The sequence below is a fragment of the Rutidosis leptorrhynchoides genome, chromosome 3 (assembly GCF_046630445.1).
Source record: "Rutidosis leptorrhynchoides isolate AG116_Rl617_1_P2 chromosome 3, CSIRO_AGI_Rlap_v1, whole genome shotgun sequence".
NCBI classification, from domain to species: Eukaryota; Viridiplantae; Streptophyta; class Magnoliopsida; order Asterales; family Asteraceae; genus Rutidosis; species Rutidosis leptorrhynchoides.
Genome location: NC_092335.1, coordinates 449217070 through 449232478, shown reverse-complemented (window position 1 = coordinate 449232478; position 15409 = coordinate 449217070).

Here is a 15409-nt window from a genome sequence, read left to right as displayed (position 1 = left end):
CTTAACAAAAATGCTTACAATTACATCCTCATTCAGTTTCATCAACAATTCTACTCGTATGCACCCGTATTCGTACTCGTACAATACACAGCTTTTAGATGTATGTACTATTGGTATATACACTCCAATGATCAGCTCTTAGCAGCCCATGTGAGTCACCTAACACATGTGGGAACCATCATTTGGCTACTAGCATGAAATATCTCATAAAATTACAAAAATATGAGTAATCATTCATGACTTATTTACATGAAAACAAAATTACATATCCTTTATATCTAATCCATACACCAACGACCAAAAACACCTACAAACACTTTAATTCTTCAATTTTCTTCATCTAATTGATCTCTCTCAAGTTCTATCTTCAAGTTCTAAGTGTTCTTCATAAATTCCAAAAGTTCTAGTTTCATAAAATCAAGAATACTTTCAAGTTTGCTAGCTCACTTCCAATCTTGTAAGGTGATCATCCAACCTCAAGAAATCTTTGTTTCTTACAGTAGGTTATCATTCTAATACAAGGTAATAATCATATTCAAAATTTGGTTCAATTTCTATAACTATAACAATCTTATTTCAAGTGATGATCTTACTTGAACTTGTTTTCGTGTCATGATTCTGCTTCAAGAACTTCGAGCCATCCAAGGATCCATTGAAGCTAGATCCATTTTTATCTTTTCCAATAGGTTTATCCAAGGAACTTAAGGTAGTAATGATGTTCATAACATCATTCGATTCATACATATAAAGCTATCTTATTCGAAGGTTTAAACTTGTAATCACTAGAACATAGTTTAGTTAATTCTAAACTTGTTCGCAAACAAAAGTTAATCCTTATAACTTGACTTTTAAAATCAACTAAACACATGTTCTATATCTATATGATATGCTAACTTAATGATTTAAAACCTGGAAACACGAAAAACACCGTAAAACCGGATTTACGCCGTCGTAGTAACACCGCAGGCTGTTTTGGGTTAGTTAATTAAAAACTATGATAAACTTTGATTTAAAAGTTGTTATTCTAAGAAAATGATTTTTATTATGAACATGAAACTATATCCAAAAATTATGGTTAAACTCAAAGTGGAAGTATGTTTTCTAAAATGGTCATCTAGACGTCGTTCTTTCGACTGAAATGACTACCTTTACAAAAAAGACTTGTAACTTATTTTTCCGACTATAAACCTATACTTTTTCTATTTAGATTCATAAAATAGAGTTCAATATGAAACCATAGCAATTTGATTCACTCAAAATGGATTTAAAATGAAGAAGTTATGGGTAAAACAAGATTGGATAATTTTTCTCATTTTAGCTACGTGAAAATTGGTAACAAATCTATTCCAACCATAACTTAATCAACTTGTATTGTATATTATGTAATCTTGAGATACCATAGACACGTATACAATGTTTCGACATATCATGTCGACACATCTATATATATTTCGGAACAACCATAGACACTCTATATGTGAATGTTGGAGTTAGCTATACAGGGTTGAGGTTGATTCCAAAATATATATAGTTTGAGTTGTGATCAATACTGAGATACGTATACACTGGGTCGTGGATTGATTCAAGATAATATTTATCGATTTATTTCTGTACATCTAACTGTGGACAACTAGTTGTAGGTTACTAACGAGGACAGCTGACTTAATAAACTTAAAACATCAAAATATATTAAAAGTGTTGCAAATATATTTTGAACATACTTTGATATATATGTATATATTGTTATAAGTTCGTGAATCAACCAGTGGCCAAGTCTTACTTCCCGACGAAGTAAAAATCTGTGAAAGTGAGTTATAGTCCCACTTTTTAAAATCTAATATTTTTGGGATGAGAATACATGCAGGTTTTATAAATGATTTACAAAATAGACACAAGTACGTGAAACTACATTCTATGGTTGAATTATCGAAATCGAATATGCCCCTTTTTATTAAGTCTGGTAATCTAAGAATTAGGGAACAGACACCCTAATTGACGTGAATCCTAAAGATAGATCTATTGGGCCTAACAAATCCCATCCAAAGTACCGGATGCTTTAGTACTTTGAAATTTATATCATATCCGAAGGGTGTCCCGGAATGATGGGGATATTCTTATATATGCATCTTGTTAATGTCGGTTACCAGGTGTTCACCATATGAATGATTTTTATCTCTATGTATGGGATGTGTATTGAAATATGAAATCTTGTGGTCTATTATTATGATTTGATATATATAGGTTAAACCTATAACTCACCAACATTTTTGTTGACGTTTTAAGCATGTTTATTCTCAGGTGATTATTAAGAGCTTCCGCTGTCGCATACTTAAATAAGGACGAGATTTGGAGTCCATGCTTGTATGATATTGTGTAAAAACTGCATTCAAGAAACTTATTTTGTTGTAACATATTTGTATTGTAAACCATTATGTAATGGTAGTGTGTAAACATGATATTTTAGATTATCATTATTTGATAATCTACGTAAAGCTTTTTAAACCTTTATTGATGAAATAAAGGTTATGGTTTGTTTTAAAAATGAATGCAGTCTTTGAAAAACGTCTCATATAGAGGTCAAAATCTCGCAACGAAATCAATTAATATGGAACGTTTTTAATCAATAAGAACACATTTAAGTTGGTATCAGAGCGTTGGTCTTAGAGAACCAGAATTTTGCATTAGTGTGTCTTATCGAGTTTGTTAGGATGCATTAGTGAGTCTGGACTTCGACCGTGTTTACTTGAAAAATGATTGCTTAACAAATGTTGTTGGAAACTATATATTTTTAACATGTGAATATTATGTGATATATTAATCTCTTAACGCGTTTGATATTATGTGATAGATGTCTACCTCTAGAACAAGTCCCATTGACTCACCTAATAATAATGAAGAGTCAAATGTAAATTGGAATGATTCGTGGACTGATTCACAAGTTCCCGAAGAGGAACCGGAAGAAGAGTCGGAACCGGAAGAAGAATCGGAACCGGAAGAAGAATCGGAACCAGATGAAGAAATAGAACCGGTGGGGGAAATAATAAAACGGTTAAGTAAAAGAAAATCCTCAACCAGCCGACCAAGGTTAATTATGGTCAATGGTGTTTCCGCCAAGGAAGCAAAATATTGGGAGGAATACCAATTCTCCGATGAATCGGATTCCGACGAGAATTCCGATGATGTTATAGAAATTACCCCAACTGAATTTAAAAAGGCAAAAGAAAATAATAAGGGAAAGGGCATAAAAATAGAGAAATCTAATTCCAACCCCGATGAACTTTATATGTATCGTCAACCCCCGAAGTCCTTAAGTTGTAACAATGACCCGGGAACCTCTAAACCACCAGGTTTTTCTAAACCAATGTGGATAACGACGGCTCGTATTAGGGGAACATCATATATCCCTAGAAACTTGGCAAAACAAACCAAAACCGAAGAAGAAGAAACAAGCGAGTCGGAATAAGATAGTTGTATTCGTGTGCTGTAATATATGTAATATAGTGTGCTTATGCTTTATGATATATGTAAAAATTGCTTGTATTAATAAGTATTTTTTTTATGAATCTAACTCTTGTCTATTTTACAGTATAAAAACATAAAATGGATAGACAACCCAATATTTTAAGAGATCTACCCGGAGACATGATTGATGAAATCTTGTCTAGAGTCGGTCAGAATTCTTCGGCACAACTATTTAAGGTGAGATCAGTTTGTAAGACATTCGAAGAACGTTCCAAGACTGTCTTGGTTTATAAGAGACTTTCTTTTGAAAGATGGGGGATATCACATTGGGAAACCCATAAGTTACGATGTGTTTACTTTGACGCATATATTGCGGGGAACCCAAATGCTATTTTACGCAACGGGTTAAGAAATTATTTTGACTCAATGTATCCGAATATAGGACTTCATGATTTAGAAAAAGCGGCTAACATGCAACATAAAGAAGCATGCTATGCTTACGGGTTAGTAATGTTCGCTTCTCACCAAAGTGAGAAAAAGAACATCGGGCTACAGCTATTAAACAAAACGTTCCCACAAGTGACGGAGTCGGTAATTGGGGTAAGAAATGAGGTTTTTAGATTGTTACGGGACTGTTGGACATTACGTAACCCTCGTCCCTTTGACGACGTTACAACACGCTGTCTTATCAACGGCCATAACGGTTATGTTCCACAAGACCAAGGATGGGAAGTAATCCTAGTAAAACCAGAATGCATGACTTGTTTCTGGACGTATGAATTACGTGTCTTTATTGCCTTTGCTGAACGACTTGTGTACTAGCTAGAATTATCTTCACAACCATCTTGTATCAAATTTATTGTGTGCTATATTTCATGTTATATGTAAAATAAGCGGTATTGTAAGTTTGTAAAATATTGTGTAAAAGTTTGAACGCGAAATATTATTATAATCAGTTTTTCATATAGAATTATAGTAGTTGAATTGTATATTAGCTACTAAGTATGAACTTAACGGGTAGGTACTACCCGAATTTAAACTTATAAAACGCTAATATGAAGAAAAAGCTTTTATAAATGAGTTCATATTATGCTACGAAATACTATTAACTACTCTTAATATTCTGTATGATTAACTTGTTCCATTTAACTATTTTGAAGGAAATGGCACCGACTACTCGACACACCGTGAATATGAATGAAGAGGAATTCCGTACTTTTCTAGCTTCAAACATAGCCGCAGTACAGGCTGCGCTACATACCAGCAATAACCTTGGATCTAGCAGTACAGGAAATCGTGTAGGATGCACCTACAAAGAATCCACTGCCTGCAAACCTTTGGAATTTGATGGAACCGAAGGACCGATCGGATTGAAACGGTGGACCGAGAAGGTTGAATCGGTGTTTGCCATAAGTAAGTGTACTGAAGAGGACAAAGTGAAGTACGCTACGCATACCTTCACAGGTTCTGCGTTAACATGGTGGAATACCTATCTAGAGCAAGTGGGACAAGATGATGCGTACGCACTACCGTGGTCAGCATTCAAGCACTTGATGAACGAGAAGTACCGTCCCAGAACTGAGGTCAATAAGCTCAAGACAGAACTTAGAGGGTTACGAACCCAAGGATTTGATATTACCACGTACGAAAGACGATTCACAGAATTGTGCCTATTGTGTCCGGGAGCATTCGAAGATGAGGAAGAGAAGATCGACGCGTTTGTGAAAGGATTACCAGAAAGAATCCAAGAAGATATAAGTTCACACGAGCCCGCCTCCATACAACAGGCATGTAGAATGGCTCACAAAATAGTGAACCAGATTGAAGAAAGAATTAAAGAATAGACTGCTGAAGAGGCCAATGTGAAGCAAGTCAAAAGAAAGTGGGAGGAAAACGGTGATAAGAATCACCAATACAACAACAACAGCAATTATAACAATAATCGCAACAACTATCCTAACAATCGCAACATCAATCGCAACTACAACAAACGGCCCAACAACAACAATAACAACAACAACAACAACAACAGCAACCACAACAATCATCTTAACAACAATAATAACCGCAACAACAACAACAATCAGAAGCAGCTATGCCAAAGGTGTGAAAAGTATCACTCGGGGTTCTGCACCAAATTTTGCAACAAGTGTAAAAGAAATGGTCATAGCGCGGCGAAGTGTGATGTCTACGGACCAGGGGTTAACAGAACGAAAGGAACAAATGGTGTCGGAACGAGTAATGGCGGAGCAAGTAGTGTCAGAGCAAGTTATGCCAATGTAGTTTGTTATAAATGTGGAAAACCGGGCCACATTATTAGAAATTGCCCGAACCAGGAGAACACGAATGGACAAGGCCGCAGAAGATTTTTCAATATTAATGCGGCAGAGGCACAGGAAGACCCGGAGCTTGTTACGGGTACGTTTCTTATTGACAATAAATCTGCTTACGTTTTATTTGATTCGGGTGCGGATAGAAGCTATATGAGTAGAGATTTTTGTGCTAAATTAAGTTGTCCATTGACGCCTTTGGATAGTAAATTTTTACTCGAATTAGCAAATGGTAAATTAATTTCAGCAGATAATATATGTCGGAATCGAGAAATTAAACTGGTTAGCGAAACATTTAAGATTGATTTGATACCAGTAGAGTTAGGGAGTTTTGATGTGATAATCGGTATGGACTGGTTGAAAGAAGTGAAAGCCGAGATCGTTTGTTACAAAAATGCAATTCGCATTATACGAGAAAAAGGAAAACCCTTAATGGTGTACGGAGAAAAGGGCAACACGAAGCTACATCTTATTAGTAATTTGAAGGCACAAAAACTAATAAGAAAAGGTTGCTATGCTGTTCTAGCACACGTCGAGAAAGTACAAACTGAAGAAAAGAGCATCAATGATGTTCCCATTGCAAAAGAATTTCCCGATGTATTTCCGAAAGAATTACCGGGATTACCCCCACATCGATCCGTTGAATTTCAAATAGATCTTGTACCAGGAGCTGCACCAATAGCTCGTGCTCCTTACAGACTCGCACCCAGCGAGATGAAAGAACTGCAAAGCCAATTACAAGAACTTTTAGAGCGTGGTTTCATTCGACCAAGCACATCACCGTGGGGAGCTCCTGTTTTGTTTGTCAAGAAGAAAGATGGTACATTCAGGTTGTGTATCAACTACTGAGAGTTGAACAAACTTACCATCAAGAACCGCTACCCATTACCGAGAATTGATGACTTATTCAATCAACTACAAGGCTCGTCTATTTATTCAAAGATTGACTTACGTTCCGGGTATCATCAAATGCGGGTGAAAGAAGATGATATTCCAAAGACTGCTTTCAGAACACGTTACGGTCATTACGAGTTTATGGTCATGCCGTTTGGTTTAACTAATGCACCAGCTATGTTCATGGACCTTATGAACCGAGTGTGTGGACCATACCTTGACAAGTTTTTCATTGTTTTCATTGATGACATACTTATTTACTCAAAGAATGACCAAGAACACGGTGAACATTTGAGAAAGGTGTTAGAAGTATTGAGGAAGGAAGAATTGTACGCTAAGTTTTCAAAGTGCGCATTTTGGTTGGAAGAAGTTCAATTCCTCGGTCACATAGTGAACAAAGAAGGTATTAAGGTGGATCCGGCAAAGATAGAAACTGTTGAAAAGTGGGAAACCCCAAAAACTCCGAAACACATACGCCAGTTTTTAGGACTAGCTGGTTACTACAGAAGGTTCATCCAAGACTTTTCCAGAATAGCAAAACCCTTGACTACATTAACGCATAAAGGGAATAAATTTGAATGGAATGATGAACAAGAGAAAGCGTTTCCGTTATTGAAGAAAAAGCTAACTACGGCACCTATATTGTCATTGCCTGAAGGGAATGATGATTTTGTGATTTATTGTGATGCATCAAAGCGAGGTCTCGGTTGTGTATTAATGCAACGAACGAAGGTGATTGCTTATGCGTCTAGACAATTGAAGATTCACGAACAAAATTATACGACGCATGATTTGGAATTAGGCGCGGTTGTTTTTGCATTAAAGACTTGGAGGCACTACTTATATGGGGTCAAAAGTATTATATATACCGACCACAAAAGTCTTCAACACATATTTAATCAGAAACAACTGAATATGAGGCAGCGTAGGTGGATTGAATTATTGAATGATTACGACTTTGAGATTCGTTACCACCCGGGGAAGGCAAATGTGGTAGCCGATGCCTTGAGCAGGAAGGATAGAGAACCCATTCGAGTAAAATCTATGAATATAATGATTCATAATAACATTACTACTCAAATAAAGGAGGCGCAACAAGGAGTTTTAAAAGAGGGAAATTTTACAGGATGAAATACCCAAAGGATCGGAGAAGCATCTTAATATTCTGGAAGACGGAACCCGGTATAGGGCTGAAAGGATTTGGGTACCAAAATTTGGAGATATGAGAGAAATGGTACTTAGAGAAGCTCATAAAACCAGATACTCAATACATCCTGGAACGGGGAAGATGTACAAGGATCTCAAGAAACATTTTTGGTGGCCGGGTATGAAAGTCGATGTTGCTAAATACGTAGGAGAATGTTTGACGTGTTCTAAGGTCAAAGCTGAGCATCAGAAACCATCAGGTCTATTTCAACAACCCGAAATCCCGGAATGGAAATGGGAAAACATTACCATGGATTTCATCACTAAATTGCCAAGGACTGCAAGTGGTTTTGATACTATTTGGGTAATAGTTGACCGTCTCACCAAATCAGCACACTTCCTACCAATAAGAGAAGATGACAAGATGGAGAAGTTAGCACGACTGTATTTGAAGGAAGTCATCTCCAGACATGGAATACCAATCTCTATTATCTCTGATAGGGATGGCAGATTTATTTCAAGATTCTGGCAGACATTACAGCAAGCATTAGGAACTCGTCTAGACATGAGTACTGCATATCATCCACAAACTGATGGGCAGAGCGAAAGGACGATACAAACGCTTGAAGACATGCTACGAGCATGTGTTATTGATTTCGGAAACAGTTGGGATCGACATCTACCGTTAGCAGAATTTTTCTACAACAACAGCTACCATTCAAGCATTGAGATGGCGCCGTTTGAAGCACTTTATGGTAGAAAGTGCAGGTCTCAAATTTGTTGGAGTGAAGTGGGGGATAGACAGATTACGGGTCCGGAGATTATACAAGAAACTACCGAGAAGATCATCCAAATCCAACAACGGTTGAAAACCGCCCAAATTCGACAAAAGAGCTACGCTGACATTAAAAGAAAAGATATAGAATTTGAAATTGGAGAGATGGTCATGCTTAAAGTTGCACCTTGGAAAGGCGTTGTCCGATTTGGTAAACGAGGGAAATTAAATCCAAGGTATATTGGACCATTCAAGATTATTGATCGTGTCGGACCAGTAGCTTACCGACTTGAGTTACCTCAACAACTCGCGGCTGTACATAACACTTTCCACGTCTCGAATTTGAAGAAATGTTTTGCTAAAGAAGATCTCACTATTCCGTTAGATGAAATCCAAATCAACGAAAAACTTCAATTCATCGAAGAACCCGTCAAAATAATGGATCGTGAGGTTAAAAGACTTAAGCAAAACAAGATACTAATTGTTAAGGTTCGATGGAATGCTCGTAGAGGACCCGAGTTCACCTGGGAGTGTGAAGATTAGATGAAGAAGAAATACCCGCATCTATTTCCAGAAGATTCGTCAACACCTTCAACAGCTTAAAATTTCGGGACGAAATTTATTTAACGGGTAGGTACTGTAGTGACCCAAACTTTTCCATGTTTATATATATTAATTGAGATTGATATTTACATGATTAAATGTTTCCAACATGTTAAGCAATCAAACTTGTTAAGACTTGATTAATTGAAATATGTTTCATATAGACAATTGACCACCCAAGTTGACCGGTGATTCACAAACGTTAAAACTTGTAAAAACTATATGATGACATATATATGGATATATATATAGTTAACATGATACTATGATAAGTAAATATATCATTAAGTATATTAACAATGAACTACATATGTAAAAACAAGACTACTAACTTAATGATTTTTAAACGAGACATATATGTAACGATTATCGTTGTAAAGACATTTAATGTATATATATCATATTAAGAGATATTCATACATGATAATATCATGATAATATAATAATTTAAAATCTCATTTGATATTATAAACATTGGGTTAACAACATTTAACAAGATCGTTAACCTAAAGGTTTCAAAACAACACTTACATGTAACGACTAACGATGACTTAACGACTCAGTTAAAATGTATATACATGTAGTGTTTTAATATGTATTTATACACTTTTGAAAGACTTCAATACACTTATCAAAATACTTCTACTTAACAAAAATGCTTACAATTACATCCTCGTTCAGTTTCATCAACAATTCTACTCGTATGCACCCGTATTCGTACTCGTACAATACACAGCTTTTAGATGTATGTACTATTGGTATATACACTCCAATGATCAGCTCTTAGCAGCCCATGTGCGTCACCTAACACATGTGGGAACCATCATTTGGCTACTAGCATGAAATATCTCATAAAATTACAAAAATATGAGTAATCATTCATGACTTATTTACATGAAAACAAAATTACATATCCTTTATATCTAATCCATACACCAACGACCAAAAACACCTACAAACACTTTCATTCTTCAATTTTCTTCATCTAATTGATCTCTCTCAAGTTCTATCTTCAAGTTCTAAGTGTTCTTCATAAATTCCAAAAGTTCTAGTTTCATAAAATCAAGAATACTTTCAAGTTTGCTAGCTCACTTCCAATCTTGTAAGGTGATCATCCAACCTCAAGAAATCTTTGTTTCTTATAGTAGGTTATCATTCTAATACAAGGTAATAATCATATTCAAACTTTGGTTCAATTTCTATAACTATAACAATCTTATTTCAAGTGATGATCTTACTTGAACTTGTTTTCGTGTCATGATTCTGCTTCAAGAACTTCGAGCCATCCAAGGATCCATTGAAGCTAGATCCATTTTTCTCTTTTCCAGTAGGTTTATCCAAGGAACTTAAGGTAGTAATGATGTTCATAACATCATTCGATTCATACATATAAAGCTATCTTATTCGAAGGTTTAAACTTGTAATCACTAGAACATAGTTTAGTTAATTCTAAACTTGTTCGCAAACAAAAGTTAATCCTTCTAACTTGACTTTTAAAATCAACTAAACACATGTTATATATCTATATGATATGCTAACTTAATGATTTAAAACCTGGAAACACGAAAAATACCGTAAAACCGGATTTACGCCGTCGTAGTAACACCGCGGGCTGTTTTGGGTTAGTTAATTAAAAACTATGATAAAATTTGATTTAAAAGTTGTTATTCTGAGAAAATGATTTTTATTATGAACATGAAACTATATCCAAAAATTATGGTTAAACTCAAAGTGGAAGTATGTTTTCTAAAATGGTCATCTAGACGTCGTTCTTTCGACTGAAATGACTACCTTTACAAAAACGACTTGTAACTTATTTTTCTGACTATAAACCTATACTTTTTCTATTTAGATTCATAAAATAGAGTTCAATATGAAACCATAGCAATTTGATTCACTCAAAACGGATTTAAAATGAAGAAGTTATGGGTAAAACAAGATTGGATAATTTTTCTCATTTTAGCTACGTGAAAATTGGTAACAAATCTATTCCAACCATAACTTAATCAACTTGTATTGTATATTATGTAATCTTGAGATACCATAGACACGTATACAATGTTTCAACCTATCATGTCGACACATCTATATATATTTCGGAACAACCATAGACACTCTATATGTGAATGTTGGAGTTAGCTATACAGGGTTGAGGTTGATTCCAAAATATATATAGTTTGAGTTGTGATCAATACTGAGATACGTATACACTGGGTCGTGGATTGATTCAAGATAATATTTATCGATTTATTTCTGTACATCTAACTGTGGACAACTAGTTGTAGGTTACTAACGAGGACAGCTGACTTAATAAACTTAAAACATCAAAATATATTAAAAGTGTTGCAAATATATTTTGAACATACTTTGATATATATGTATATATGGTTATTGGTTCGTGAATCAACCAGTGGCCAAGTCTTACTTCCCGACGAAGTAAAAATCTGTGAAAGTGAGTTATAGTCCCACTTTTTAAAATCTAATATTTTTGGGATGAGAATACATGCAGGTTTTATAAATGATTTACAAAATAGACACAAGTACGTGAAACTACATTCTATGGTTGAATTATCGAAATCGAATATGCCCCTTTTTATTAAGTCTGGTAATCTAAGAATTAGGGAACAGACACTCTAATTGACGCGAATCCTAAAGATAGATCTATTGGGCCTAACAAACCCCATCCAAAGTACCGGATGCTTTAGTACTTCGAAATTTATATCATATCCGAAGGGTGTCCCGGAATGATGGGGATATTCTTATATATGCATCTTGTTAATGTCGGTTACCAGGTGTTCACCATATGAATGATTTTTATCTCTATGTATGGGATGTGTATTGAAATATGAAATCTTGTGGTCTATTATTATGATTTGATATATATAGGTTAAACCTATAACTCACCAACATTTTTGTTGACGTTTTAAGCATGTTTATTCTCAGGTGATTATTAAGAGCTTCCGCTGTCGCATACTTAAATAAGGACGAGATTTGGAGTCCATGCTTGTATGATATTGTGTAAAAACTGCATTCAAGAAACTTATTTTGTTGTAACATATTTGTATTGTAAACCATTATGTAATGGTCGTGTGTAAACAGGATATTTTAGATTATCATTATTTGATAATCTACGTAAAGCTTTTTAAACCTTTATTGATGAAATAAAGGTTATGGTTTGTTTTAAAATGAATGCAGTCTTTGAAAAATGTCTCATATAGAGGTCAAAACCTCGCAACGAAATCAATTAATATGGAACGTTTTTAATCAATAAGAACGGGACATTTCAATCACCACTGAATTACACCACAACTTCCACCATCTTCGACCCATTACTATTTTTATGTTTCAATCGAAAATCACTGCTACGATCCGCTACTGCACTCTCCTACTTGTCTGATATGTCAATAAGTAACAGCTCGTTGATTGTGTCTGCTAATGGCTGATTATACGAGCCATCGAAACCATGTGACCGCTACTTTTATGATTTTATGTTTCCTATTTAGAAACCCCTTATCAATCACCATGTTATACGGCTAAAGCTTGATATACTATTGATGCTCGATGTTTTATGTTCTTAGTTAAACCACCGCCATCATTATATTTCTGATACGATTAACCATGAAAACTAGACCCATTCTTTTTGAGTTGTAAATCGAAACCAAGCTACCATCTTTCTGTTTTCCTGTTTTCTGTTCGAAAGCCAATCAAAACCACTAGACTTCTTCTGTTGCAACTACAAGCTAACTCAGGCCACCATCAACCCATCACCACCTTTGTTTTATGTCTATTACTACCATTGACGCCTCACCGTCTTAAATTTGTTCGAGCTTATATCTACAACTAGTGCTATTCGATCTCTATGATAGAAGCTACCAGCTTTGATCCTTCTTGCTGTTTAGAAGATTGTTAAAGTTCCTGTCAAATTTTCAACAAATTAAGTAATTGATAGCTCCTTTTGTCATGAATAAAGAAAAAGAGAGTGGAGGGGTCGAGATAGGGACATATTCCTTGGATTCCAGATTTTTGGAACATCAACTTAAATTGAATTAAATTAGTACGAATCCTAGGTTGATCAATGTTACTAATTGGGCTCCAAGGCTAACCGGACTGTTGGTAAATTGGGTCGTATGTGGGCTTCGAATATAACAAGGTATTGGGCCGAGCTCCAACCATTATTTCTTGATGGGCTACTGCTCGAAATTTCTATTTAAAAGGTTCCTGTTGATTCACAAGCATAAATCAAATAATTTCTTAAGTTATGAAAATGATGATGATATGATAATGGTTATATGATGATGAGAGAAGTCGATTATGATTATGATAATGATGGTATTAGACGATGATGATAACAACTATATAATGATAATAATTATATGATAATAATAAATAAGTAATGATGATCACATGATGATGAGGGTACGGGAATGCGAAGTCGATAATGCATGAAAATCATTTTTACCGAATGTTGATGATTATGGTATGAATTAAAACAGAAAATAAGTAACGGAGCATTGGTTTGGGAGTGTTAATTGGGTTAGCGGGACGTCGCGGGTTCAAACCCGGACTTGGGCATTTTTTTAAGGACTACTTCCATGAGGTAGTATTACTATTACTCTTACAATTATTATTGTTAGTGTCATTATTATTAAATATTATGACTATTATGATTATTACTAGTATTATCATTAGTATTATCATTATTGTTATTATTATTAGAATTATAATTATTAAGATTATAATTACTAGAATAAGTATTATGATGAAAACTTCATTTATTATTATTATTATGACTATAGTTACAAATAAGATTTTTAGTATTATTAATGCTATTACTAATATTAATTTTATCATTCAGAGTATAAATTTTATCATTTTACTACTAGTATAAGTAATATTATCATTATTATTATTAACATGATTATCATTATTAATATTATTATTATCCCCACCATTATGATTATTTTTACTAAAATTATCATTTTGTATTCATTAAAACTATCATTATTATTAGTATTATATATATCACTACGTTTATGAATATAAAAGTTTTAAAAATATTATTAAGGTTATAAGTACGTTTTAATCATATTAACAATATTTATATAAATATTCATATATATAACAACTTAGGATTCTTATTAAAGTACTAATCATATATATATATATATATATATATATATATATATATATATATATATATATATATATATATATAACGATATTAATATTAAACATTTTGAATTTATATACACAAAATAAATATATAATATATAATTTAAGGTATAATATATAAACTTGTTCAATTACGATTATACATTTTAATATGTATACAAATGATATAGGTTCGTGAATCCGAGACCAACCTTGTATTGTTCAGTTCTGTCGTATGAATATTTTTACTACAAAATATTGTATTGTGAGTTTCATTTGCTCCCTTTTTAAATGCTTTTTCAATATATATTTTGGGACTGAGAATACATGCGCTTTTATAAATGTTTGACGAGTAGACACAAGTAATTAGAAACTACATTCTACGATTGAATTGTTATACCGGATATCACCCCTTTGAGCTTGGTAACCTAAGAATTGGTGTTTATTATAATTGCCACCAATTGATGCGAATCCTAAAGATAGATCTATGGGCCTTGACAAGCCCCAGTCAGAGAATTTGAACTGCTTTAGTACTTCGAAGTATTTATGTTTGGGGATATTCTAGATGCATTTTGTTAATGTCGGTTACCAGGGTTCAATTTGTATGAATGATTTTTACAGCAGTGAGCAGACCTGCACAGATTGTTTTCGAAAATATGAAAATCTTGTGATCTATAAAAATGATAGAAATGATTGATTATGATAAACTAATGAACTCACCAACCTTTTGGTTGACACTTAAAAGCATGTTTATTCTCAGGTATGAAAGAAATCCTCCGCTGTGCATTTGCTCATTTTAGAGATATTACTTGGAGTCATTCATGACATATTTCAAAATACGTTGCATTCGAGTCATTGAGTTCATCCAGATTATTACTAAGTCAATTATAGTTGGATATATTATGAAATGGTATGCATGCCGTCAACTTTCGATGTAATGAAAGTTTGTCTATTAAATACGAATGCAATGTTGGTAAAATGTATCATATAGAGGTCAAGTACCTCGCGATGTATCCAAATGTAATGTATTCATCCAGTTGGATTAGGA